The sequence below is a fragment of the Sus scrofa genome, chromosome 6 (assembly GCF_054392235.1).
Source record: "Sus scrofa isolate SSC_HxYL_T2T_F1_AM1 chromosome 6, Sscrofa_HxYL_maternal_Yorkshire_Landrace_v2.0, whole genome shotgun sequence".
NCBI classification, from domain to species: Eukaryota; Metazoa; Chordata; class Mammalia; order Artiodactyla; family Suidae; genus Sus; species Sus scrofa.
Window position 1 is genome coordinate 48,894,759 of NC_139388.1, and position 26,032 is coordinate 48,920,790.

General features: G+C 46.7%; 1 long non-coding RNA gene across 1 annotated transcript in view; it reads right to left on the minus strand.

Annotated features, from left to right (window-relative positions):
• Positions 1 to 4,338: 4,338 nt before the first annotated feature.
• LOC146402338 (uncharacterized) overlaps positions 4,339 to 26,032 on the minus strand; it is a 42,112-nt gene continuing 20,418 nt past the window's right edge. The window contains exon 6 of the long non-coding RNA XR_014806187.1: positions 4,339 to 13,227. This is a non-coding gene — a long non-coding RNA (uncharacterized LOC146402338). The remainder of the gene's footprint in view (positions 13,228 to 26,032) is intronic.

The following is a 26,032-nucleotide window of genomic DNA, read 5'->3' on the forward strand; positions in this document are numbered from 1 at the left end:
ACAGTTTGAAGGTTTGTAGCAACCCTGTACTGACAGACGATGCTAACATTTTTTAGCAATAAACTATTTTTCAATTAAGGGATGTACATTAATTTTTTTTTAGACATAATGCTATTGCACAGTTAAGAGTCTGCAGTACAGTGTAAGCTTTTACTTGCACTGGGAAACCACAAAACTCGTGACTCGTTTTATTGGGCCATTCACTTCATTGCGGTGGTCTGCCCGCAACACCGCCAAGGTTTGCTTGTATCTACTGGAGTTCTTAGCTCTATCTTTGCCCTGAATCAGAAGGGGGGGTTCCATGCGTTGGGTCTGAACATCCACCACAGGCAGGGATCTGGAGAGCAAGACAAGCTCCTGCATGTGAGCCCAGAGGACCAGTAACCCGACTAAAGCAGTTGCCAGCCCAGGTCTATAAAATGGGCAAGAAAAAACTCCTTGAGGGCAGAGTTCCTGTTATGGCTCAGCGGTTAATGAACCTGACTGGCATCCATGAGGACAAAGGTTCGATCCAGGGATACCGTGAGCTGTGGTATAGGTCGACTACGTGGCTCTGATCTTGCGGTGCTGTGGCTGTTGTGTAGGCCGGCAGCTAGAGCTCCGACTGGACCCCTAGCCTGGGAATCTCCATATGCCGTGGATGTAGCCCTAAAAAAGACAGAAAGACAAAATAAATTAATTAATTAATTAAAATAAAATAAGTCCTTGAGGAAAAATCAGTAGTGGTGTAAAGAAACCTGGGTCAGGACACTTCTTAATAGTTGGGTCTTATTTTCTATCCCCATCACTGTGTACATGTGTGCTTTTTTTTTCCCTTGATCAATCTTGCCAGAGGTCTGTTAATTTGTTTTTTCAAAAAACCCAGCTCTTCTCTGGCATTTACCTCTGTTTTCTATTTCATTAATGTCTAATTTTATCTTTATTGTTTCCTTCCTTCTACTTTGTTGAGTGTTTTCAATTGTTCCCTTTCTTACTTTTTAAGGTTGGACACTCATTAACTGTAGCCTTTCTTCTTTGCCAATATAGGTATATATAAGGCTATTCATTTCCCTCTAAGAGCAGCCTTAGTGGGATGCCATAATTTCAATTTGAAGAATTTCTGTTATTTTGAATTCTAAATAATTCTATTTCCCTATGATTTTTTTTCTTTGACTCTTGGGTTTAGAAATGGTTCTTAATTTTCAAGCATATGAATTTTTTCTTGATCCTTTTGTTATTCATTTCCAATTAAATTGCACTGTCATCAGAAAGAACTGTTTGAATAAAACCAGTATTTGAAATTTGTTGAGAACTGCTTTTTGGCCTAGAATACAGTCAATCTAACATTCCAGGTATGAAAAGAACATAGATTCTGCAACAGGTTCTCTCTATACATCCTAGGTCAAACTCATTAATTTGTAATGTATTTGTTTATATTCAATTTTCTCTCTCTCTCTTTCTTTGGCTGTGCCTGCAGCATGTAGAAATTCCTGGGTCAGGGATCAAACACGAGCCATGGCAGTGACAACACCAGATTCTTAACCACTGGGCCACCAGGGAACTCCTGCAATGTTCAAATCTTTATAACTTTTATTGACTTTTGTCTGTTTGCACGGAGAGATAGGTTACAGCCGCCTTTTATAATGGTGAATTTGTCTATTTCTCTGTATAATTCTATCTTCTGGGAATATTAAATGTTGAATGTTTTTCAATATTAACTTTGGGCAGAGCATCCCTGACTGCCTGCTTGTATCTCTCAGTGTTAATTTTGCCTTATCATCTATTTTGTCCATTATTGATGTAGGCACACAACTTGGTGTTTTGATTAGTATTTGTCCAGGATGTTTTTGTCCATTCTTTCACTTTCAAACTTTCTATATCCTTATGTCTGAGATGTGTCTTCTATAAGCAGTATAAAAAAGACTGGTTGGATTTTCTGTAGATTGGTCTTACAATTCAAAAGTATTTGTCTTTTCACTGTATCACTTCATTCATTTACATTTATATGATAATAATTTCCAATACATCCAGATTTCTTTCTGCCATCTTATTTTTAAGCACTTTTATTGAACTATACACACATACTGAAATGCACATGCAGATCATGTACAGCCTGATAATAAGTACTAGTCATATAATAAAATAAATGGTTCCTGGAGGCTTGTGTTAAGGGTGGGGAAAAAGGGGATACTATTAGTAATACCATACTTCAGCCCCTTCCAGTTTTCAAGTTAATGATGGGAAGAGTGAGCTCTCACTGGAAAGCAAATCAGGTCACTTGGTTTATGTAAACGCATGTGAGAGCTTTCTCCCTAAGCTGCTCAAGAAACCACAGGCCCAATCAGCACTTCCCACCCTTTGAATACAAGCCCTTCTGACAGTAACACATTACTAACTGCTGCCATTTGTGTTACTTTAAACAAATACTATTTGGCAAAGATAAAATTCTATTAAACATGCATTTTCTAACCATCTACTTCATCCTACTGGCAAATATCCTTTGGAGACTGTTACCAGCTCACCTGGCAGAGGCTGTGCCCTACCCCCACCAGGTGGAGAACTGACAGCTTACAGGAAGTCTGAGAGCCCAGCTCTAGCGTTTGCAATAGCACTCCCATGAGGCAGCCCCACTACAGGGCCAGCGTGGACAGTGAAAAGAGGGAAGCGGGGAGCACGAATTGATTAATGGACTTGAAGATGACAGTTTTATTCCAGCGTGCTCTGCAATACCTTTTCAAAAATAAGGCAGGAGTTCCCACTGTGGCTCAGTAGAAACAAATCCGACTAGCATCCATGAGGATGTGGATTCAATCCCTGGCCTTGTTCAGTGGGTTTAGGATCCAGTGTTGCTGTGAGCTGTGGTATAGTAGGCCTGCAGCTGCAGCTCTGATTTGATCCCTGGCCTGGGAACTTCCATATGCTCCAGGTGCAGCCCTAAAAAGAAAAAAAAGAAAAAAAAAAAAGGAGCCAGCAGTCAGAGGTGGGCATTTGCTGCTTTGGCCTTCCCGGTGACATCCCTTCTACTTTGGGGACAGCACTCCACCTTCCCCTCCTATGATGCAGTTTGGTGGAGCTGACTTTACTCCCCACCTCCTGCTCCAGCGGTCAGTGTGTGACCCAGGTGACAGACCAGGGCTATCAGCACAGTTTTCCTCTGATCACAGTGACAGGTCACACATGGGTGTGTGACTCAACCTAGGCCAAGGACAGCTGAGCCCGGCCCTTCTTTTCTAACCATTTAGGAGAAAGAAACTCTTTTTCTTTCTCTTTTTCTATAAGCAGTATAAAAAAGACTGGTTGGATTTTCTGTAGATTGGTCTTACAATTCAAAAGTATTTGTCTTTTCAAAAGTATTTGTCTTTCTTTCTTTCTTTTTTTTTTTTTTTTTTTTTTTGTCTTTTTAAGGCCACACTTGCAGTATATGGAGGTTCCCAGGCTAGGGGTCTAATTGGAGCTATTGCTGCCAGCCTGCGCCACAGCCACAGCAACACCAGATCTGAGTCACATCTGCAACCTACACCACAGCTCACAGCAACGTCGGATCCTTAACCCACTGAGCGAGGCCAGGGATCGAACCTGCATTCTCATGGATACCAGTCAGATTTGTCTGCTGAGCCACGATGGGAACTCTGAGAAAGGACCTCTTTTCTACTGAATTGACCCTAGAAGGACAATGGCCTATTGTCTTGGGGGCTACTTTGGGGAGAGAGGCTGAAGTCAACTTGAAAGAAGCAGAACAACAATCAAGAAACCACGTCCAGGCATTTGCTGTCCTAAAGCAGATATATTCTGGGGCTTTGCAGGGTATGACCCCTCCCCTTCTTCAGCTTACTACAGTTTGAACTGGGTTTTATTTTTTTATTTTTTTATTTTTGTCTTTTCTAGGGCCGTACCTGCAGCATATGGAGGTTCCCAGGCCAGGGGTCTGATTGAAGCTATAGCCGCCAGCAACGTGGGATCCGAGCCGCATCTGCGACCTACACCACAGCTCACAGCAATGCCAGATCCTCAACCCACAGAGCGAGGCCAGCGATCAAACCCACAACCTCATGGTTCCCAGTTGGATTCGTTAACCATTGAGCCACGACGGGAAACTCCTGAACTGGGTTTTAAATCATTTTCAACCAAAAGATCTGTCATTTCACACGTGATCACAGTTGCAGCCAGTTCAATTATATTGAAAGTTTGGATTAAAAATTTAAGTAAGGGAAGTTAAAAACATAACAAATATGCCCATGCCCACCATGCGGAGTATATACTTAGTAACAGTCATGTTTCTTCAGCTTTTTAAGGCTGATGTTCCTGTTATGTTTCTCCTTCACTGAATTTCCTCTTTGCCAGAGGCGACATTTAATTTAATTTTGTTTTGTTTTTTTTTCCTCTGTGGTACGTGGAATCTTCCCGGCCAGGGGTCAAATCAGAGCTGAGCCGTGGCCTACAGCACAGCCACAACATTACTGCATCTGAGCCACATCTGTGACTTACGTTGCAGCTGCTGCAATGCCAGCTCCTTAACCCACTGAGAGAGGCCAGGGATCGAACCTGCATCCTCACAGAGACAACGCCGGTTCCTTAACCCACTGAGCCACAACGGGGACTTCGAGGCAACATTATTTTAGAATTTAAGTATATCTTTTCTGTCCATGAAATGTGCTTGGTGCTTGAACCCACAATAACATTCTTTTGTGTTTTGTATTCTTTTGTGTGTGAGTGTTTTTAAAAGGCCCATGAATATCATACAGAACAAGTTATTCTGTAACTGGCTATTGTCCACCCCAAATCGTATCATTGACATCCACCCCTTTCACATTCATCACTGAAGCTTACGGATCTCATTCATTCCCTTTGTTGAGTAAGAGTCCATCATATCAATAAGCCAGTTACTTTTTCCATTCCTCTACTTATAGACATTCAGATAATCTCCCATTTTTTATGCTGAAGCATCAAACATCCTGTACATGTCTTTTTAAAAACATTTTTATCATAGTTGATTTATAATGTTCTGTCAATTTCTGCTTGTACATGTCTTTTTATATATGGGTGGGAAATTTTCTCAAAGGAGAGAAATACTGGGGGCACTGGATCTGCATTTTCAATTTCAGCAGAGGGTGCCAAAAACTACTCTCCAAAGAGACAGCATAAATCCAGCTTTTTCTGGAAAAAGGCTCACAGCACAGAACCCCCACTACACTCCTACCTTCCCACCAGTTCTTCTTCCAACTCTGGCCCTGGAATTGACATAAGGTGATGAATGGGAGGGAACAGACCAGACAAGCACTACCTGCCCACAGGAAAAGGAATTCAAATGAAGCCTGAGAGCCTCAAAGTTACCCAGTGGACTGGCATATGCGCCAGACTACATGGCACGTACATGCACGTGGACTGGGAGTATATGTCCATGTACGACACTCACGGGCGGATGGGCAGACGGGCAGACAACCTCTGTAGGTCCCTAGGAATAAAGGAGGTCATCTCCCCAATTCCTCACCTTTCTTAACCAAATCCAGGTTGTCACGAACATTCAAGGAGAGCATAAAAGGAGAATGACACAATTAAATAGAGCGCAGAGGGGTCTCTCCCCATGCTGATGTATGTATAGGAAGTGCTGGGGAGAAATGGTGACTGGAAAGCTAGAAAATCCGGGTCCTGAAGGAGAGCGCAGATTGACAGTGGAAAAAAGGGAAGATAAGATGCTGGGATTCTGAGGGGGAATCTAGAGGATGGGGGGGTCATGTGTCCTGGTTCCTGAGGTTGTGAATGTAGCCACTGTTGGTCATGGGACATACAACATGGGCCAAGATACGACAGATTCCTGTGGAACAATGAAGTATCATCTGTCATGTATGTAAGTGTTGTTGTCCAATGGCTTCCAAGGAAACAGGAGCCGCCTTGGACTGATGTGGTTTAAGCAGAGAAGAGATGAGAAAAAGGCAGAGGTGATGCAGAGGGAGGGGATGGGACACTGGGAGACAGAATCAATGGCCCTTTGGGGACGTCTGAACATGTGGCCCCACTTTGTTCTCAGGTGCTCATGTGTCCAGGGATTCTAGAAGGGTTTTATGAAGAAGAGTCAATTCAACTGAATTCTGAGGAAAACAGGCCAAACAAGGCCTGTGGCCAGGGACAGGGATGGGAGGACATGAGCAAACTGACACTAAGCAAGTTCGTATGGAACAGTCAGGCCAGGGAAAGACATAGAACAGGCTGCCTGGGTTACAAAAGCAGAACCAAGTCTGAAAGTTAACCATGGCCTTTATACAACTCAACAGCAAAAAAGCCAAGAACCCAATTGAAAAACGACCAAAAGACCTGAATAGACATTTCTCCAAAGAAGATAAACAGATGGCCAACAAGCACATGAAAAAAAATGCTCATCACTGATTATTGGATAAATGCAATTCAAAACTACTATGACGTACCACCTCACACCAGTCAGAATGGCCATCATTAATAAGTCCACAAATAACAAATGCTGGGGAAGGTGTGGAGAAAGGGGAACCCTCCTGCACTGTTGGTGGGAATGTAAGCTGTTACAGCCACTATGGAGAACAGTATGGAGGTACCTTAGAAAACTATACATAGAACTACCATATGACCCAGAAATCCCACTCTTGGGCTTATATCTGGAAAAAAACTTTCCTTGAAAAAGACACATGTACCTGCATGTTCACTGCAGCACAATTCATAATAACCAAGATATGGAAACAACCTAAATGTCCATCGACAGATGATTGGATTAAAAAGATGTGGTATATGTACACAATGGAATACTACTCAGCCATAAAAAAGAAGAAAATAATGCCATTTGCAGCAACATGGATGGAACTAGAGACTCTCATACTAAGTGAAGTAAGTCAGAAAGAGAGAGACAAATACCACAGGTTATCACTTACATCTGGAATCTAATATATGGCACAAATGAACCTTTCCACAGAAAAGAAAATCATGGACATGGAGAACAGACTTGTGGTTGCCAAGGGGCAGGGGGAAGGAGTGGGATGGATTGGGAATTTGGAGTTAATAGATGCAAACTATTGCCTTTGGAATGGATAAGCAATGAGATCCTGCTGTATAGCACTGGGAACTATGTCTAGTCACTTATGATGGAGCCTGATAATGTGAGAAAAAAGAACATATACATGTACGTGTGACTGGGTCACCTTGCTGTACAGTAGAAAACTGACAGAACACTGTAAACCAGCTATAATGGAAAAAATAAAAATCATTATAAATGAAAAAAAAATCCTGAAATTTCAATCTAAAAAAAAAAAAAAAAAAGTTAACCATGGCTTGAGATCTAGAGATCAATTAGATTTGTGAAAACAGCGTTTTGGGGGGAGCAGAGAGGGCGGAGTGGCCTGAGAAAGAGCTCATCTCTTGACCTTCCCCTTCCTGACCCACAGTAAGTTCAAGAGCAAGTGTTCTTGGCTCTAGGCAGACCCTGAGATGGCAGAAGTACTTGTGTCTCTGCAACTTATTCCCCAGGTTGGTCAATGTCCATTTAGGGCTGATCTCTCAGAGCTGTTTGCCTGGGAATGGGATGGGGTCAGTTACCCCAAAATACTGAGGAAGTCCCGGGAGAAGGCCCCCTAAAATCTGACCTTGAAAAAGAAGAGGATGAGAGGTCCAGGTGACCAAAGGGTCACCCAGCTGGGAGACGAGGTGAGGCGTTCAGTGCCATTGGAGGGGGTGAAGCCAGAATAGTGAAGATCAAGAAGGGATAAACTGCTGGAGGAATTACACAAGTTGGGGTGGGGAGGCACCCAGCGGATCTTGTCTTCTCATCAAAGTAGAGAAAGGCCGTGATATTTAACTGGCCAAAGGTTTGACATTCTCAGCTCTGGGCTAGGCCCGTTTCCAGTGTGTGACCTACTGGGAGTGGACACCTGGCATTGTGCCTGCCCATCATCACTTTCTCCTTCTGCTCACAACATCCCACTTTTCCTTTAGTCAACCACTCCTTCCCCACTCTCAGTCCATGTGGCCTGGGGTCGGGGGTTAGGGAAAAAAAGGCTGGTCCCAATTCAGCTATAGGAGAGGGCATATAACCCAGACTTGAGGGTATGCCTAAGCCAGTTCATCCAGAGTCAACCATTTCTAGATTCTTCTAGAATGATTTGGAAAGGAGCATATTCTTTCCACAGAATGGTTAGGCTGGTAAAAATGTAATTCTGGCGATTTGGGGAACCATCTTTGCCACACTTGGAAAGGGCCTGCCTGAGAATGAAGCTGGTTGTAAGAAAAGAAAGCTAAGACATGGGGACAGAGGACCAACAGCTTCATTTAAGCACCTGGATCTGGCCATTCCTGAAGCCATTTTGCCCCAGACTCTTCAATTACATAGCCCCAAATTCCCATTTTTGCTTAATCAGTAAGTTTCTGTCACCTAGAATCAAGATACTAATACAAACAGTTGGTAAATAATTTGTCTCTAAGAAACAAAAGGTATTTTTAAAATATTATCTCTTAAGACGTTTTAAAAATAAATTAGAACAAAGTCAAGGCTATCTCTCATAATTTCACCAACTCATCTGCATTCTGACCTGCAAGGGTTAGAGGCACAGCACATGGTCTAGAAATGACACGTAGTTCCGGGCAGGCTGGGGACTGCCTTCACCGCTCTAAGAAATCAGATGAGTGCTTAACAATAACTTAAATCAGAAGTGTATCCTGCAGTTTTAAATGTGTTTCCACACATACTCACACCTGAGTCATAAGACAATGCTTTTCTTATGCCTTCTTCATAAGCGAGGACTCCAAGGTCCAAAGAGACTAAAGGCCTTCCTAAAGACACACAGCCAGACAATGATCACGCCTGGAATCTATGCTGCTCCACAAGTCCAGTGCTCCTCTAGTTCTACCAGCTTCCTTAAAAGTCTGTGGGACTCAGACACAACGGTGCATGACTCTGTCCAAGAGCAGCTGGATGTGGTACAAGTAACACTAAAAGGCTAAATGCTAGGATCCTGTGAGGGGAATGGAGGGGAGCAGAGTCCTGGGTCCTGGGGGAACAGGAAACATTACAGAGTACTTACTGCGAGCTTGGCACTGTTCTAAATGTTTCTCTCTTCTTTTTCTACTTATTTGGTCTAAATGTTTCAAGTGCTCTAAACCTTGATGCTTGCTCTCCTTAAAGCAAGGAGAAGACAAAGGCCCAACCCCTTCCTCAGGGATAGAGACACTTGCCTGCATCCTTATTTGCCTGTCTTTCTTAGCTTCATTCAACTGTATTTACGAAGTAGCTGCTCCACATCAGGCCTTGCTCACGGTACAGTGAATACCACGGTCAACCAGACGGGGAAGTTGCCAGCTCACACGGCGTGTATGTTCTGGAAGTGCACTGCAGTTGGAGGCTAGCGTACTAGGCTTCAGGTCTGGCATTTGAATTCTCCAGAAATGAGACACACCTTAGATGAACACTGTGTGACCGAACTAATAAAAGACTCGAGACAGTTAACAACGCTGTTTCGATGATACGAGTGTGGCTTCCCCCTCCTTGTTTCTGGACCAAGGGGTGGTGAAAGACAGCAAATTAAAAAACGCACCTATGTATGCCTTCCTAGTTATGAGACACAACAGAAAGCTGTTACCAGAGCTATAATATAAAACCAAGCCTGCAGAGTTCTTGCTGTGGTGTAGTGGGTTAAGGATCTGGAGTTGTCTCTGCAGTGGCTTGGGTCACTGCTGAGGCGTAGGTTCAATCCCTGGCCAGATGCAGTGGGTTAAAGATCCAGCATTGCTTCCACAGTGGTGCAGGTCACAGCTGCAGCTCAGATTTGATCCCTGGCCCAGGAACTTCCATATACTAAGGGTGCACCGAAAATAAAACAAAACAAAACAAAATCAAATCAAGTCAAATCAAACCTGTGACCTGAGTAGCACCTCCCAATCACCAAGGACTGTTGACAAACAAAAAGGTCAATAAAATAATTTCAGATTTTGATAACACACATGAAGGAAAACAAAATGGAGTACTGTAATGAGGAGGAGAGGGGACTCCTTTAGATGGAATTCCCAAGAAAAGGCTTTCTGAAAAAGATGGGGACTTAACTACTGACTTTCTGCTGATGACATGGCCATCCTGGTAAAGGCCGGACCCTGGAGCAGAGCCAGGTGAGGAGAGGCGGCTCCACACCCCTGCCATCTCAACAAGGAGCCTGACTTCCTTCTGGAGGCTGCCACTCTCCTGCCCAATAAAAAATGCGAATAAAGCAGAGATCTGAGAATGCTGCTTGTGTTCTCAGAAAGGAATGTTGACGGCATGGAGTAGAAGGAATTGGGAGAGGGCCGCGCTGTTGGGGTCAAAGCAACGCGTTCACTTCCAAGGGACAGACAGGACCAGGGAGAGGAAAGAGAGCAGGGTTAGAGAGGCACTAATGGTGAGACTGCCCAGCGCTGAGTGGGGTGGGTATAGGGGAGAGGGTACTGACAAAGTCGTGGCCGTAAGGCAGAGAGGTCTCTTCCGCCCCTTGGAAATCCTGACTCAGAGGCTGTCACCATCCTCTCTGTTGAGCAGGAGAGGGATGGGAGAAGTTGCAGCTGGAAGCTCTAGGGGTTTGTCCAGCACATGAGCATAATCTGTCCCGTGTGTGGCCACTGGAAAAAAGGTGAGAATCACTGCAATAAAGAGTTTAGTTGTTTGGTTACAATTTACAATAGAGAACTATTTGCAGTTTTGCAAAATGGTTTCACATATGTTACCTCATTTATTCCCCCAAACAGTCCTGCTCTGTAGTCCTGGGAGCTACAACCCCCAAGGAAGCCCAGAGAGGTTAAGTGACTCCCCAAGACTCCGTACCTGATCTAGACGGAGCCCTGGTGGGAATCCAGGCTGTCTTCCCAACCTCTTGGTCAACATCCCCGAGCTCTGTCTTTGGAAGGTTCAGGAGGAAATCAGGCATTCAGAGTGGGCAGCTGGCTCCCCTTGTGCCTCCCCTGTGCCTCTGGTTCCTGTCTTTGCAACCGACCCTTACAGTTTCACCTGCATACCAGGTGTCCAGACCGGGACTGCGAACTTGAACATTCCCCGACAGCCACTGGACCTGTTCTTCCTCTGTGACGGTGGCTCTCAGACCTTAGCGAGCACCAACATCTCCTGAAGGGCTGGTTAAACACAAATCCCAGGGCCCCATTCCCAGAGTTTCTGATTCAGCAAGTCTGGGGTGATGGGTCAAGAACGTGCATTTCCAACAAGTTCCCAGGTGATGCTGATGCTGCTGGCCCAGCGGCCACTCTTTGAGAACCGGTGATCTAGGCTATGATAGGTATCGCCCCCTCCTGGAGGGGAGAGTGATAATGGGACCCTGAAATCCTTAAGAGAATATAATTCTTCAGGTGGAGAAGTAGGAACGATAAGAGGGCTAGAAGAAGAATTCAAGAGAGACCCGAAGTGCTGGTCTTCCACACGGTACATGATAAAAAATCCAGTGAAGAAAAGAAGCAGCAGGATAAGACAGAAAAGTCAGTGGGAAGCAGGGAGATATTTTTATAGAGAAGAGAATCCTGTGGTCCAGCCTCACCTTTCACTCCAGATATCAAACAGCAATATCACAGCTTTTGCTATGTCCACACACCACTTGCATTAAGATTACTTATGGATTTTTTACTTTTTACTTTTTCTTTCTTTTTTTTTTTTTTTCCTTTTTAGGGCTGCACCCACGACATATGGAAGTTCCCAGGCTAGGAGCTGAATCAGAGCTGGAGCTGCCCACCTACACCACAGCCACAGAAACACAGGATCTGAGCCACATCTTCGACCTACACCGAGCTCACGGCAACGCTGGATCCTTAACCCACTGTGTGGGGCCAGGGAATGAACCCAAATCCTCAAGGATATTAGTTGGGTTTGTTTCCACTGAGCCACAATGGGAACACCTACTTGGGAATTTTTTTTAATTGATTTATTTTTCTCACATATAATTTAGCTTTATTCTAAACAAAAATAGAATAATAACAGTAACAGCCAGTACATATATGTGCTTGCTCTGTGCCAGGCATCCACTTAGATACACACATTACACATGTGTGTGCACGGGTACACACACACACACACACAAGATGCACACATATACATATTCATTGCCATGCTCACAGCAACCCTGCAGGGTAGATGTACGCTTATCCCCATTCCAAAAATGAGGAAACTGAGGCCTGGAGACGGTCACCCTGCTCAAGGTTACACAGCTAATAGGTAGCGGAACCACACGGCTGGCTCCAGACGCCATGCGCTTAACCTCAGAAAGTGGGGGTTTCATGGGTTAACTATAGGTTAGGTAATTTGGCAAAGAACACACACCAACAATGGGATGGGGACTGCTATTTGACTACAGCTCAGAGGACCCTGAAACCTGAGTGTTTAACTCCTGCCTGCACCCCCCTCCGGGGCATGGGGGGTGACGGCAATGAAAGGGTGCCGAGCTGGGGTGGAAGCTTGGAGCTCAGCCTTACAGAAATCCCGAGAGGCCTTGGACTTAAAACACCCTCCTGCCTTCTCAGTACCTCTCCCCCTTAAGTAAAAATAAACCAGAAGCTGACTTTCATTGGCCCATATCATAAAAACAACTGTTTCTGGTTTTCAAACATAAAATGATACCAAATGTGCTTTTTCAAAGTGGCGCCTGCCACATCCCACACCCTCTCTCCACAAACACCCCACAGCCCACTGCTCCTCACAGACACTAAGCGGGTGGGTCAAGCAGGCCTGGGAAACCAACACTGGCCTACGTAAAAGCCTTGGAGCACTCTGCAGGCCAGAGTGGAGTCTGCCTTCAGTATAATTCTCTGCTGACCTCAGGAGAGCCCTGGGCAGGGTGGGGTGTGTCCTGGAAGTGAAGCGTCTCTCATTCCCTATGGGACCGGAGGGTGTGAAGGCGGGGAGGGTGCTGAGGCCGGCGGGCAGAAAGCAGGAAGAACTCAGCTCTGTCCCGGTTTGGTCCTCCCACACCAGCAACTCTCCCTCCCCTTCCCGCTGATCCAGGCTTTACCCACCCGCCCACTGCCACTGGAGCAGACTAGGCAACCCTGGGCAGGGAAAGGAGGTCACAGCAGGGGTCTAAGGATGCAGCACGGGGGCACCGGGCACCGCTTGTGGCTTGACTCCCGCCCTGGAATGAGATTCCTCAGTGATATTCATGGTCAGCAAGGGTGGCAAGAAAAAAACTCCAGGAGAAAAAGCCATCCTCTTCTTCCCCAGCATCTCCTTCCCAGTGAGGCTGTGTCAGTCCCTTACATTCAGAACAGCATGAACACCTACAGACAATAAGAAAAGGAAAAGGATGCAGGCAAAGTTAGTTGAGAGACACCGAGAACAGGGTCCGTCCTTCTGCTGCTACTAGTCTAGAAAGTGGGTCTGTGCAGAAGGACAGTGAAGCCTGGAGAGAGAGAGAACAAGGGGGAAGGAGGGAGCTGGGTCCTCAAGGGGGACAGCGAAGCCCAGGCACACAGCGGAGCAAGGCACTCTCCAAACAGGTAACCAGAGGGGCCTTCAAAAACCACACATCCGATCATTTCATTCCTCTGCTGAAAACCCTTCGATGGTTTCCCCTGGTTTTGAGAAGAAACGCCAAGCCCTCCCTTGCACTTCCGAGGCCTCTGTGATGGGCTCGCCCTCGCTGCTGGCTCTGACCTCACTTCCCCTCACTCTCCCTCGGGCTGGCCTCCTTCCAGCTCCTTCCTCACACCAAGCTGGGTGCTGCCTCGGGCCTTTGCACAAACTGTCAGGTGGGCCCACAGTGCTCCTCCCCCAGCTCTGCACGCGGAGGGCTCCTTGGGGCCTCTGTTCCGGTGCCACGCCCTCAGGGAACATGTCCTTGCCACCGGCTAAAGAATCCCCCCTTCCCTGGTAACTCTATTATGCCAGCCTACTTTCTCTGCTTCACAGTCTGCGCCACAAAAATTAATTATCCTTTATATGCACACAGATATTGCTCTATCCTCCTCCCTACCACCGACTAGAGTGTAAAATCCATAAGGGCAAGAACCTGTCTTGTTTGATGCTCTGGCTCCATGTGTTCACGGGGCAGTGAAACGCAGGATCTGGCTGTCACCCTGCCCTCAGCTGCCCTTTCCAGGCAGGAAACTGGCAGGAACAGCTGAGGAGGCACCAGCCTCCTGAGCCCCGGAGAAAAAGGAGGCGCAGAAACCAGGCACAGGACCCGGCAGAGAGAGGAGGTGTGACAGCAAGAGCTGAGTCTGATTCCCCGGACAGCCATGGGCTTAGCAGGGCTGCCTGGACGTAGAACGTTTTGCAGGACTGGCTGGAACCCCTGGACTTGAAAACTGGCACCCCAATTTCTAGGAAATGTGCTCTACTGGCTAAAGAATGGCTGGTGATGCAAAACTGGAGAGGTGAACTTGCTTTGACTGGATCACGCTGGGAAGGAAACAGGAACTTGATGAACTTGACAGAGCCCTGGGTGGGGGCGGAGAGGAAGGGAGGGGCAGAAAGGACAGGAGGCAGGGGTAAGAGAGTTGGAGAGGAAACAGAAGTGACCTGAAAGAACCCTCCTCCGAAGGAGAGCTACTTGAGGTGGATTTGGGATGTAAAGAGAGGCTGGGGAGAGCAGTCAGAACTGGGGTACTGAGCGATGGATTCTGGATTCGCATCACAGGGGCAGAGACTGGAGGAACAGCAGAGTGCCAGCTGCCTCAGGGGAGCTCACCAAGGGCCCTTCCTCTCTGACCAGTGGAAAGAAAGCCCGCAGCCGCAAGAGAGAACAGCCTTTGAGGTGCTTTCAAGCCTGTACCCCCTCCTAAAAGCCTGGCCCCTTTCCCTGGGGCACTGTGGGAGGCACCCCGCCCGCTGCTGGTGTCAGGGTGGGGTGGGGTGCAGAGCACACATCAGATAAGGGACTTCTGGGAGATGGAGAGGAAGGTGCCACTTTGGGGCACAATCTTACAGGGGGCAGGCAGTCATGAAGAAAAGTAGCTGGCCTCTGAATGTGAGTGCAGGCAGAGGCCCACACTGGTGCCAGGCCAGACAGCGGCCCCAGGCAGAGGGGTCCATCCCCAGCCAGGCCGCGATGGCTTTCCTAGTCCTCTAACTCAGCGTTTCTCAAAAGATGTGTTGAGACACACAGGTATGTGGCAACCAGAGGCAAGAAATGCAGGTCATTGGTTCCTGGTAACAATGAAAGGACCAGGGTTTGGGAGGTTAAGTAAACAAAGACACGAGAAGATACAAGGTGAGCAGTGACAATGTGGTTGTCGGTTGTGAGTATTCCTTTACCCTTTCTAGAACGGGAAAGAAGGGGGAACATCACAGTGCAGACTGGGAATTGCACTGGGACACGGAACCCCCTCCTTTGGAGTTTTGGGAACTTGCCTTTAACCACGCTCACTGTCTGAGCTCCAAGCCCAGCTGACCCCCGCTCTCGGCTTCACGCTGTAGGCACCTGTGGCTTCAGGGCCAGCCTTGAGATCTCAACTGGGACCTCAGGACAAGAGACACCGTCTGTGCAGACTGTAATCCTAAACTGCCAAAGCACACTACACGAAACAACCTAGCTGTGAAAAGAGCCATCAAACCTGTCTTGTCCCTCAAACCAAGCTCCCTCTTCTCAGGGGAGCCCAAGCAGCCTCGGGGACAGTCAGACAGAGCTTGGCACAGGCACAAATTTCAGAGAGTCGTGTTTGTTATTGCCTCACCTTCAGGAGGCAGGAGGGTGCTTTTGAAACGTCGCAATCCTTCTAAGAGCACTTGTTGCGCAGGAAGGGCAGAGGGGGCCAGTCTGAGGGGTCAGGAGAGGGATCAGGGCACGTAAGGACGCAGCCGTTTCCTGAGACGCCCCTCCCCCCCACCGGGGGGGGACGCCTGACCCTTGACCACACCGAGGACTTTACCAACCCTTCCGCAAGGACTGGGAAGGGGTACTAACAGATGCTTCAAAGAAGCAAATGGGAGAAGGCCCGTCAGTCAAGTGCAGGGGGAAACACGATCAGAGAGGAAACTTCTCCGGATTTCCCTCAGCTCGAGCAGCACGTTCCTCTGCATCCATGACCCGCCTGGCAGAGAGCCTCATTCATCCCTTAGCCCAAGGCTGCTGGCCCTGCCCCTGCCACCCCTCACAGCCCATTTCGGATGCGTCTGCCTGAAGAAAAGCTTTGCCTTTTCCGGGTCTGGCCTCTGCTTCCGCAGCAGCATCCCTGTGGCCCACGGCTCTCTAACCTCCCACATCTTTTAAAGGCTACCCTAGATACTCCGTCTTAGAAATAGTCTTCCTTCCCATATTTGCTATTCAAGATTTGTCTACTCTTGGTACTCACCCCTTCTTCCTAACCCAATTTTATGAGATCGGGTAAGTGTCCAGTTAATACTCATTTTCCCAGGTGCCCTCGCAGCCAGGAGTTGTCATGAGATACAGTGCTGGCCAATGAGAAATAAGCAGGGCGTCTAGAAAAGCTATAATTTTCTTGATTAAAAAAAAGGGATAAATTGGGGTGATAATGATGGGTAGGTTCATCAGTTGTAACAAATGTCCCACTTTGGTGGGAGATGTTGACAAGGGCTAAACAGAAGCCTCTGTACTTCCTGCTCAGTTTTGCTGTGAATCTAAAACTGCTCTACACAACAAAGTCTACTAAAAAAAGTTTTTAAAGAGATAGCTCTGGCTCTCATGTGTCCTTTGCTTTCTTCCTGTCTGCCTCTTGTTTTTCTTCTCAGAATATAGATGCTTCTTAAGAGTATGAAGTAAGGAGTTCCCACTGTAGCACAGTAGGTCAAGGATCCGACCTTGTCTCTGTGAGGCCCAGTCACTGCTAAGGCGTAGGTTCGATCCACAGCCTGGCAGGGTGGATTAAGGATCCAGCATTGTTATAACTGTGGCTTAGGTCGCAGCTGTAGCTCAGATTCAATCCGTGGCCCAGGGAACTTCTATATGCCAGTATTTGGGATTCCAGGCACATCTGACCATCCCCAACTATGATATAGGCAATTTTTTTTTTTTTTTTTTTTAGGGCCGCATCTGCCACATACAGGGGTTCCCAGGCTAGGGTCTAATCGAAGCTGTTGCTGCTGGCCTACACCAGAGCCACAGCAATGCCAGATCCAAGCCGCGTCTGCAACCTACACCACAGCTCATGGCAACGCCAGATCTCTAACCCACTGATAGAGGCCGGGGATCAAATCCACAACCTCACGGTTCAGATTCATTTCCGCTGCGCCACAACGAGAACTTCTAATGTAGGCTTTTAGTGTCATATCCGGCAGAGACTTCTTGAGACAGAAGGGGACTCTCAGGTGCTAATTCACTGTTAGGGCACAGAAAGGGCCCAAGGCCAAAAAAAAAAAAAAAAAAAAAGGACCCCAGACCCGTGTCAAAGGAATACTCCATTTGCGTGGTCCCCTCACCCCCACTCCCCTACTTCTCTTGATGTCTTCTCTTTACTGTGGGACCTGAATCCTTCCGGTGATGGGAGGAGCTGACAGATGACTCAACTCAGATGATCTTAGTTCATATGAACTTTTCTGAGTGCCAGTAGTAAAATACTGCATCAACTGCGTAACTGCTTCTCAATCTATTTTTAACCAATTCCCACTTTTGATCAACACAAACTGTACTTGCTGGAGCCTGTGTTAAGAAAACCAGGACTGGAGTTCCCGTCGTGGCGCAGTGGTTAACGAATCCGACTAGGAACCATGAGGTTGCGGGTTCGGTCCCTGCCCTTGCTCAGTGGGTTAAAGATCCGGCGTTGCCGTGAGCTGTGGTGTAGGTTGCAGACACGGCTCGGATCCCGCGTTGCTGTGGTTCTGGCGTAGGCCGGTGGTTACAGCTCCGATTCAACCCCTAGCCTGGGAACCTCCATATGCCGAGGGAGCGGCCCAAGAAATAGCAACAACAACAACAACAAAAGACAAAAAGACAAAAGACAAAAAAAAAAAAAAAAAAGAAAACCAGGACTTTCCCCTCTCCTGGGAACCAGGGCTTTCTCCTCTCCTAGGAAATGCCACTTGTACTATCACTGCCCCCAACCCAGAGGGTTCCTGATACCCTCCCTACACCCTGGCGTCAGCGGTCTCATTTAAGTTTCCAAAGATTCTGCGAGCTGGAGTTACCCTGGTAAGCTCCAGCGATGCCACCACTAGCTGGGGAAGACGAGTTGCATATGTAACAGGAGGACGTAGAGGGAGGAAAGCAGAGGGGAGGCTGGGCTGAGAAGACGAAAGCAGAGCATTCTGTTTTGCCCTGGGTTGACCCAACTTTTGCCGGATCAGCCAGCACCCGACTGCAAGCACTTCTAGATTTACTAAGAGAATCTGTCCCATTTCCACTTCCAGAGACTCTCCAGCCCCTCTTCCTTTGCTCACGGTCAACCCTGAAAAGCAGTCCAGCATAACTGCCAGCTGCCTCTGGCTTCTTCCCAAGGGCAGGGCATGAGCCCGGGAAAGCTACCCAGTGGTCTGGGCCGGAAGCTGTGTGTGGCCAAGGGGAGCAGGGCGGGGGTGGGGATGGGGGCTCTTTAGTCCTCTTCCTGCTCTGAAGGTCAGCTCTGCAGGGACAGCAGATGGAGAAGAGGGGTCAAGGAGAAAGGAAAAGGTCAGACAACCTCTTCAAGAGTCCAGGAACAAAGGAACTGTTCTCCCAAGTTCTTCTTTCTAGTTCACGATTAAATCCAGGATCTTATAAACATTCTTGCTCATAAATGCTTAAGTGACACAGAGAATTTAGTAGAGAGCAACAACAAGCGTGTCTCCCCTCTATTCCCTGAGTATCCAAAATGTTGGGAGACAGGGAGGGAGGCACCAACAAAAGATCACAGCATCTGGGATCTGGGGTTAGAGAAGCAACGAGAACATGTGAAAGGCTGAGAGCTGCCTGAGGATCCTAGGAAAATGGGGATGAAGGTCACTCACCATTTCAGGGAAAGGACGAGGGCCACTGGCCAGAAGCCTGGCAACAATGCAGACACCCCCTGTGGGACGCAGATGACATGACCTTACACCCTTGCCTGTGCCCTCGTGCCTCCTTGTGTGGGATCCACAGGATTCCCAGGGGCTGCCAGGGAAAGTGGCTCTAACCTGGACCCTCTAGTACAGCGGGGAGCAGAGCACAGTGGTGGACACCATGGACTCCAGAGCCAGGCTGCCCAGGGCCTGAGTTTCAAGTTCGGTTCTTCTAATCACCGGCTGTGTGACTGGAGGCAAATTACTTTTTTCTACCTCAGTTTTCTCATCTGTAAAATGGGGACGAATATGCCACCCTCACAGTGTTTTAAGGGTTAAATGAGTTCGTCTTTGCAAAACTCTTAGCACAGTGCCTGGCACACAGTATCACAGAATAGGCAGGAGATGTTGGCTGTTGGCTGGTTTCCTACGTCTGCTAGCACAAACTGTCACAAATGGGGTAGCTTAACTCAACAGGAATGTATCCTCTCACAGTTCCGGAGGCCAAAAGCCCAAGGCCAGTATCACTGGGCCGAGGAAAATCTACCCCCTGCCTCTTCCAGTTCCTGCTGGCTGCTGGCATCCCGGGGCTTGTGGCCGCATCATTCCAAGCTCTGCCTCTGTGGTCACACAGCCCTCTCCCCTTCTGTCTAAAATCTCCCTCCACTCTCTTCTTAAAAGAACATTTGTGATTACGTTTACGGCCCACCCAGATAATCTTGGATAATCTCCTCGTGGTAAAGTTCTTTTTTTTTTTTTTTTGGTCTTTTTAGGGCCACATCCAGGGTATGTGGAGGTTCCCAGGCTAGGGATCGAATCGGAGCTGTAGCCGCTGACCTATGCCACAGCCAGAGCAACACGAGATCCAAGCCCTGTCTGCGACCTACACCACAGCTCATGGCAACGCTGGATCCTTAACCAACTGAGCAAGGCCAGGGATCGAACCCACAACCTCGTGGTTACTAGTCAGGTTCGTTAACCACTGAGCCACGACGGGAACTCCATCCTCGTGGTAAAAAATTCTTAATCACACCTGTAAAGTCCTTTTCTGCCATGTAATTTACATTCACAGGTTCCAAGGATAAAGATGTGGGGGTCTTGGGGGGGCATTATTTAGCTGCCACAGCTGATATTATTGGCCAAGGATGGAGTTGGATTAACAGCAAGCAGGTAGACAGAGAGCAAAGGAAGGAGAGGTCTCTGCAGAGGAAGGCTGGAATATGGTTATAGGTAGCAGGTGGCAAAAGCCACGATGCTCACGACAGAGGTCAAGAGAGATGGGGTCTGTAGATGCTAGTCCTGACCTGCTCCTTCCTATCTCTCTCCCTCAGTAGGGCACCAGCACTGGGGCTGGCTATGTAAAGGCTACAACATTGGAAGACATCACTAGGGGGATGACAGAGAAAGGCTGGACGAGTGGCAACTAAAAGAGGAGCTATGACTGGGGAAGGGCCTAAACTGTCATCTTCACATCATCATAAGGCCCCTGCAGGGGCTCAAAAAGCGTAATACACACAGAGAAGCAGGGTGAACTGCACTGGCATAGGGGAGCAATCAACTCTCAGTCTATTTGGATGTGTCGGTCTAGAATCGCCTTCCCTCTTATTCCCCAGGAGAGTTCCATTTCTCTCTGGCATCCTGCAATTCTTCATTTATTGTCATTTATTTAAAGTTCTGGCAAGTGGCGTGGGTTGCTGTGGAGCCACAGCTTCAATGCCCTGGCCCTGCACAGTGGCTTAAAAGGATCCCATGTAGGTTGCAGCTGTGGCTCTGACTCAATCCCTGGCCTGGGAACTTCCAGATGCAACGGGTGTGGCCATACATTTTTTAAACTAAAAATAAAGTGTTGTCTCCCAAATCCCAGCTGATCCTCTCCACCTCCGCTGCCACGTTCTCCAGAATCCATGGCATCACCGGTCCTCCCCAGGTGACTGTTGTATACCTCCTGCTCTCTGCCTCCAACTTCATCCCCGGTAAGGCCCTTCTTCACACACAGCCAGCACCATCTTCTCAGATCTCACCATGTCACTCTCCTCTTATGGCCTTCAAGGGACTTCACAGCCTATGATGAATCACAACTCCTTACTAAGATCAGTAAGCCCCAGCATGGTCGTGGTCTCATCCCCTACTGCAATCGCCCTGGCTCACCAGGCTCCAATCACACTGGCATTCCTATGCCCCCCACCCCAGCCAAGGTGTTTTCTGCCTCCGACGTGCCAGTTCCTCCACCTAGACCACTCCTCTACTGGAACTGCACACAGCCCCTTTGTGGAATCCAGCTCAGCCTCTCAGATGTCAGCTCAGCTTGACGGTAACCTCAGAGAGGGCCTCTCTGACCCCTGCCACGCCGTGACCACTCTCCCGTCGTCACCGTGTTTCATTTCCTTCTTAGTGTCTATCACTGTCTAATTCCTCCTATAATCCTAATTACTTGTTTTTGCCTCTCTCCCTCCACTAGAATGTAACTGCCCTCTATGACTGTGATCCGACAACCTGATTTTTGACCCTGAATCCCCGGCGCTTGGCACAGATCCCACTACATCCTAGAGGTAGATACATGTTTAATGAATGAAACAATAGCTCTTTCTTTTTTTTTTTTCTTTTTTGTCTTTTTTTTAGGGCTGTACCCATGGCAATTGGGAGGTTCCCAGGATAGGGGTCTAATGGGAGCTACAGCTGCCGGCCTATACCACTGCCACAGCAACGCCGGATCCTTAAACCACTGGGTGAGGCCAGGGATCGAACCTGCAACCTCATGGTTCCTAGTCGGATTCGTTTCTGCTGCACCATGACAGGAACGCCACAACAGCCATTTCTTGATCGTTGGTGCCACTACTATTGAAACCCTGCATTCCCTTTCACTTCTGAATATTTTATGTCTACATCTTCCTCATATTTGTTAAGCAGGATCTATATAATAAAGGCACATTATCCTGAATTTTCAATACTGACCACAAGGAAGGATCCTTGTGGCTTCCAGCAAAAGCCCTAGGAGTGCCTTAATCTGCAAGAGAACTCTCGAGTCATTACTGGCTGGGGTTTCTGGTGATGGTCCCAAGAAGATAAACTGAGACATCTGAGGACAAATATCTCTGAGTTTTTGAAAATGACTTTTCGCCATTCCAATTCTTCCACTTACCCATCCACACATCATCCAGGAAACAATTATCGAGTGTCTAATATGTACCAGGCTCAACCTAGGGCCCTGGGGCTACCACAGTGAGCGAAACAGTCGTGTGCCCTGCTGTCATGGATGGTCTTGCAAGGGAGATGGACATTCAGCAAATCCTCAGACAAATAAATGTATTATAATATGCAGAGATGTGTGCTATGAAGGAATATAAATGATGCTATGAAAGCAACAAATAATGAAAAAAAAACATTTTGAAAAAATAAAATCTGCAACAGCACCAAAAATACTTAGGCATCGATTTAAGAAAAGACGTGCAACACCTCCATGCTGAAGACTGGGAGGTGCTGCTGAGAGAAATGAAACAGTTAAATTAATGGAGAGATACATTGTGTTCATAGACTGGAAGCCTCAGTATTGTTCCAATATCACCGAACGGTCCCAAATTGATCTATGGATTCAACACAACCCCAGTCAAAAGCCCAGCAAGCTTTTTTTTTTTTTTTTTGTAGAAACTGACTTATATGGAAATGCAAATGACCTAGAAAAACCAAAGCAATTTTAGAGAAGAAGAACAAACTTGGAGGACTTATACTACCTGATTTTAAGACTTATTTACTTGAAACTGGATTGTCATGATCATTATATAACTACAGATGTGATAAATTCATTTGAGTAATAAAAAAAGTTTATAAAAAAAACAAAGATATATTTTACAATGCAAGGATATAGCCAATATTTTATAATCACTTTAAATGAAGTGTAATGTAATTAATATACAAATATTAAATCACTATATTGTACAAATGAGACTAATATAATACGGTAATTCAACTATAATTTTTAAAATAATGTTAAACTGCTTGAGAGAAAAAAAAAAACTTATTTACTATCAACTACCGCAGCCAAGACTGTGTGGAAAAGGTGGAGGGAAAGACATAAAGATCTCACAGAAAAGATATTCAAGAAACAGACCCACTCATACACATATGATCGATTCGTTTTCAGTAAAGGTGCCTAGAGAATTCAACAGGCAAAGGAAAGTCTGGAACTGGATAGGCAGGTAAAAGTTTCTTAGCACAATAAAAGTACCAATCATAAGAGAAAAACTAGACAAATTAGACTTTATCAAAATTCAGAACTTCTGTTCTTCAAGAGGCAATTTAAAAAAATGAAAAGACAAGCCCTAGAGTGAGAGAAAATATTTTTAATACTAATAAAATAGCTAATAAATGACTAGTACCCAGAACATAATAAAGAGCTCTTAGGACTCACTATGAAAGTAATACAACTTTTTTCTAAATGAGCACAAGACTTGATACAGACACTTCACAAAAGAAGATGCACAAATGAGAATTCCCTGATGGCCTAGTTGTTAAGGACCTAGCAACCCTGCTGTGGCTTGGGTTTGATCCCTGGCCTGGAACTTCCACATGCTCCAGGCACGGCCAAAAAACAAACAAACAAAAACCCAAAACCAAGACACACAAATGGCCAAGAAGAACTTGAAAAGATGCTTCACATCAACAGTCACCAAGGAAATGCAAATTAGAGCCACAATGATATAACATGACATACGAATCAGAATGTCTAAAACTTAAGACTGACCAGTACCAAGCGTTCGCAAGGATATGGAGCAAAGAGAATGCTCATGCATTGCCGTGGAATAAAAATGATACAGCCAGCTTGGAAAATCAGCAGATTCTTCAAAAGTCAAGCAGAAAGTTTTACTTCACCAATGTGTTCTCAGATATTTGCCCAAGAGCACTGAAAACCTATTCAGCAGAGTACACGGCAGCTTTATTTACATGAGCCCAAAACTGAAAAAACCCAAATGTCTATCAACAGGTAAACAGATAAATAAAATATCCTAAAACATAATATTACTCAGCAATAGAAAAGATGCTATAAGAGGAGTTCCCATTGTGGCTCAGCGATAACAAACCGGACTAGTCTCCGTAAGGGTGCAGGTTTGATCTCTGGCCTAGCTCAGCAGGTTAGGGATCCAGCACTGCCATGAACTGTGGTGTGGGTTTCAGACAAGGCTCGGATCCTGCGTTGCTGGAGCTGTGGTGTAGGCCGGCAACTGCAGCTCCAATTCAACCCCTAAGCTGGGAACCTCCATATGCCACAGATGCAGCCCTAAAAAGGAAAGAAAAGAAAAGAAAAGAAAGAGAAAAGATGCTATAAGAATGCAAAATAACAGACGCTAACTCAATCTAGGAAGTCAGGGAGGGCTTTCTGAAGGAAGAAATACATACTAGAAAGACTAGGAATTAACAGGGGAGGCTGGAGTGGGTAATGAGAAGTAAGAAGCATTTCAGGAAGAGGCTTCGAGGGCCCCTGGCAGAAGGAAAGATGGCACATTCATGGAGGTGAAAGATAGTTTTGCTTGGAGAGCAAGGAGGGAGAAGAGTGATGTGAATTAAGGCTGAAAGTTTGCAAGGGCCATGCCAAGTGGGCCTTACAGGCTCTGTTAGGGGTTTTAATATTTATCCTAAAAGCAATAAGAAGTCTCTGAAAGGGGAGGTCCTGTCGTGGCTCAGCAGAAACGAATCCAACTAGGAACCATGAGGTTGCGGTTCGATCCCTGGCCTTGCTCAGTGGGTTAAAGATCCAGCATTGCCGGAAGCTGTGGTGTAGGTCGCAAATGAGGCTCGGATCCCGAGTTGCTGTGGCTGTGGTGTAGGCCGGTGGCTACAGCTCCTACTCGACCTCTAGCCTGGGAACCTCCATATGCCACAGGTGTGGCCCTCAAAAGACAAAAGACAAAAAAAAAAAGAAGCTCCTGAAAGGATTTTAAACAAGATGGTGGTATAACTGGCTTGACATTTTAAGAAAGATCCCACTAGCTGCAGTATGACTGAAACTGACTTTTGGGAGAGTGAATGGCTGTGAGGGAGCTGGTCATGGCCCCTGCCGAAACCCTGCTAACAGAGGGTGGTGGTTAACACTGAGATGGGGCAACGGAGCTGGAGAGAGATGGACAGATTTGTTAGGTATTTGAGAAGTATGTTGGGCTGCATCCGGAGCACAAGGAAGAAGATGGTGTCAAGACTGACTTTAAGATTGGCTCTAGGATTATGGCTCAGGGATGGGATGGGGAGAGATCTTAGTTTCCAAGGTGGAGAACGCTGGAAGCAGGTTTAGTGTGGTTGAGAATGTCTCCAGCCAGTTCTGGATGCAATGAATTTCTGGTGCCCGGGAGACATCCAAATGGGAACGTCTCCTAGGCTGTTGGACATGTGGATTTGAAAGCTCACAGCAGCCCAGGAGAGAGGTTCAAAACTGGGGTTTCTGAGGACGGTAATTGACACTGTAGAAATGGATGCAACAAACAGAGAGAGCGAGGGAGAGAGAGAGAACATAGGATGAGGATAGGAAAGAACCTAGAAGCAAGCCTTAAGGAACTCTAACCTTTGGAGGATGAGTAGGAAAGGTGAGCTAGCAAAGGAAATTAAGAAGTGACCAAAGATCAAGCTAATTTCCTTTATGTGTGGGTCATCTGCCCTCTCCTGGGCAAAAGTAATACACAAAAGATCCATCTGACTCAGTTAGTCTAGGGGGAAAAAAAAAGAAGTGGGGGAGAAGACAGGGAAACTAGAAGAACACAACCTGCAGAATTCATGGAAAGAGAATGTTTCAAGAAGGGTGTGGAAACTGTTGAATGTTAATCAAACAGGAAGAAGATGTCCACTGCATTTAGTAACTGAGAGTCACTGCTACCTTTAGGAAGAACAGGTCCTGTGGAAAAACAGGGATGTGATCCAGATGAGGGTGGACTGAGGGATGACTGAGGAACAAGGAAGTGAACGAAGGGATTATTCACTTTCGATACCGTAAGTAACTTTAGATAACGGGTCTAATTTCCTTCCAATTCTGACAAGCTGGGTTAAAATGATGACAGAAAACTGAACTTGGAAGAGATTGTGAAAGATACAGCTTTTGTGAAAGTCCCTGAATGCAGCTGAAGGATTGCGCTTCTTTTTCCTGTGGCATCGGTGGGCATGGTGAGTCGTCCATTCAAAAGTCCTCCTTTATCA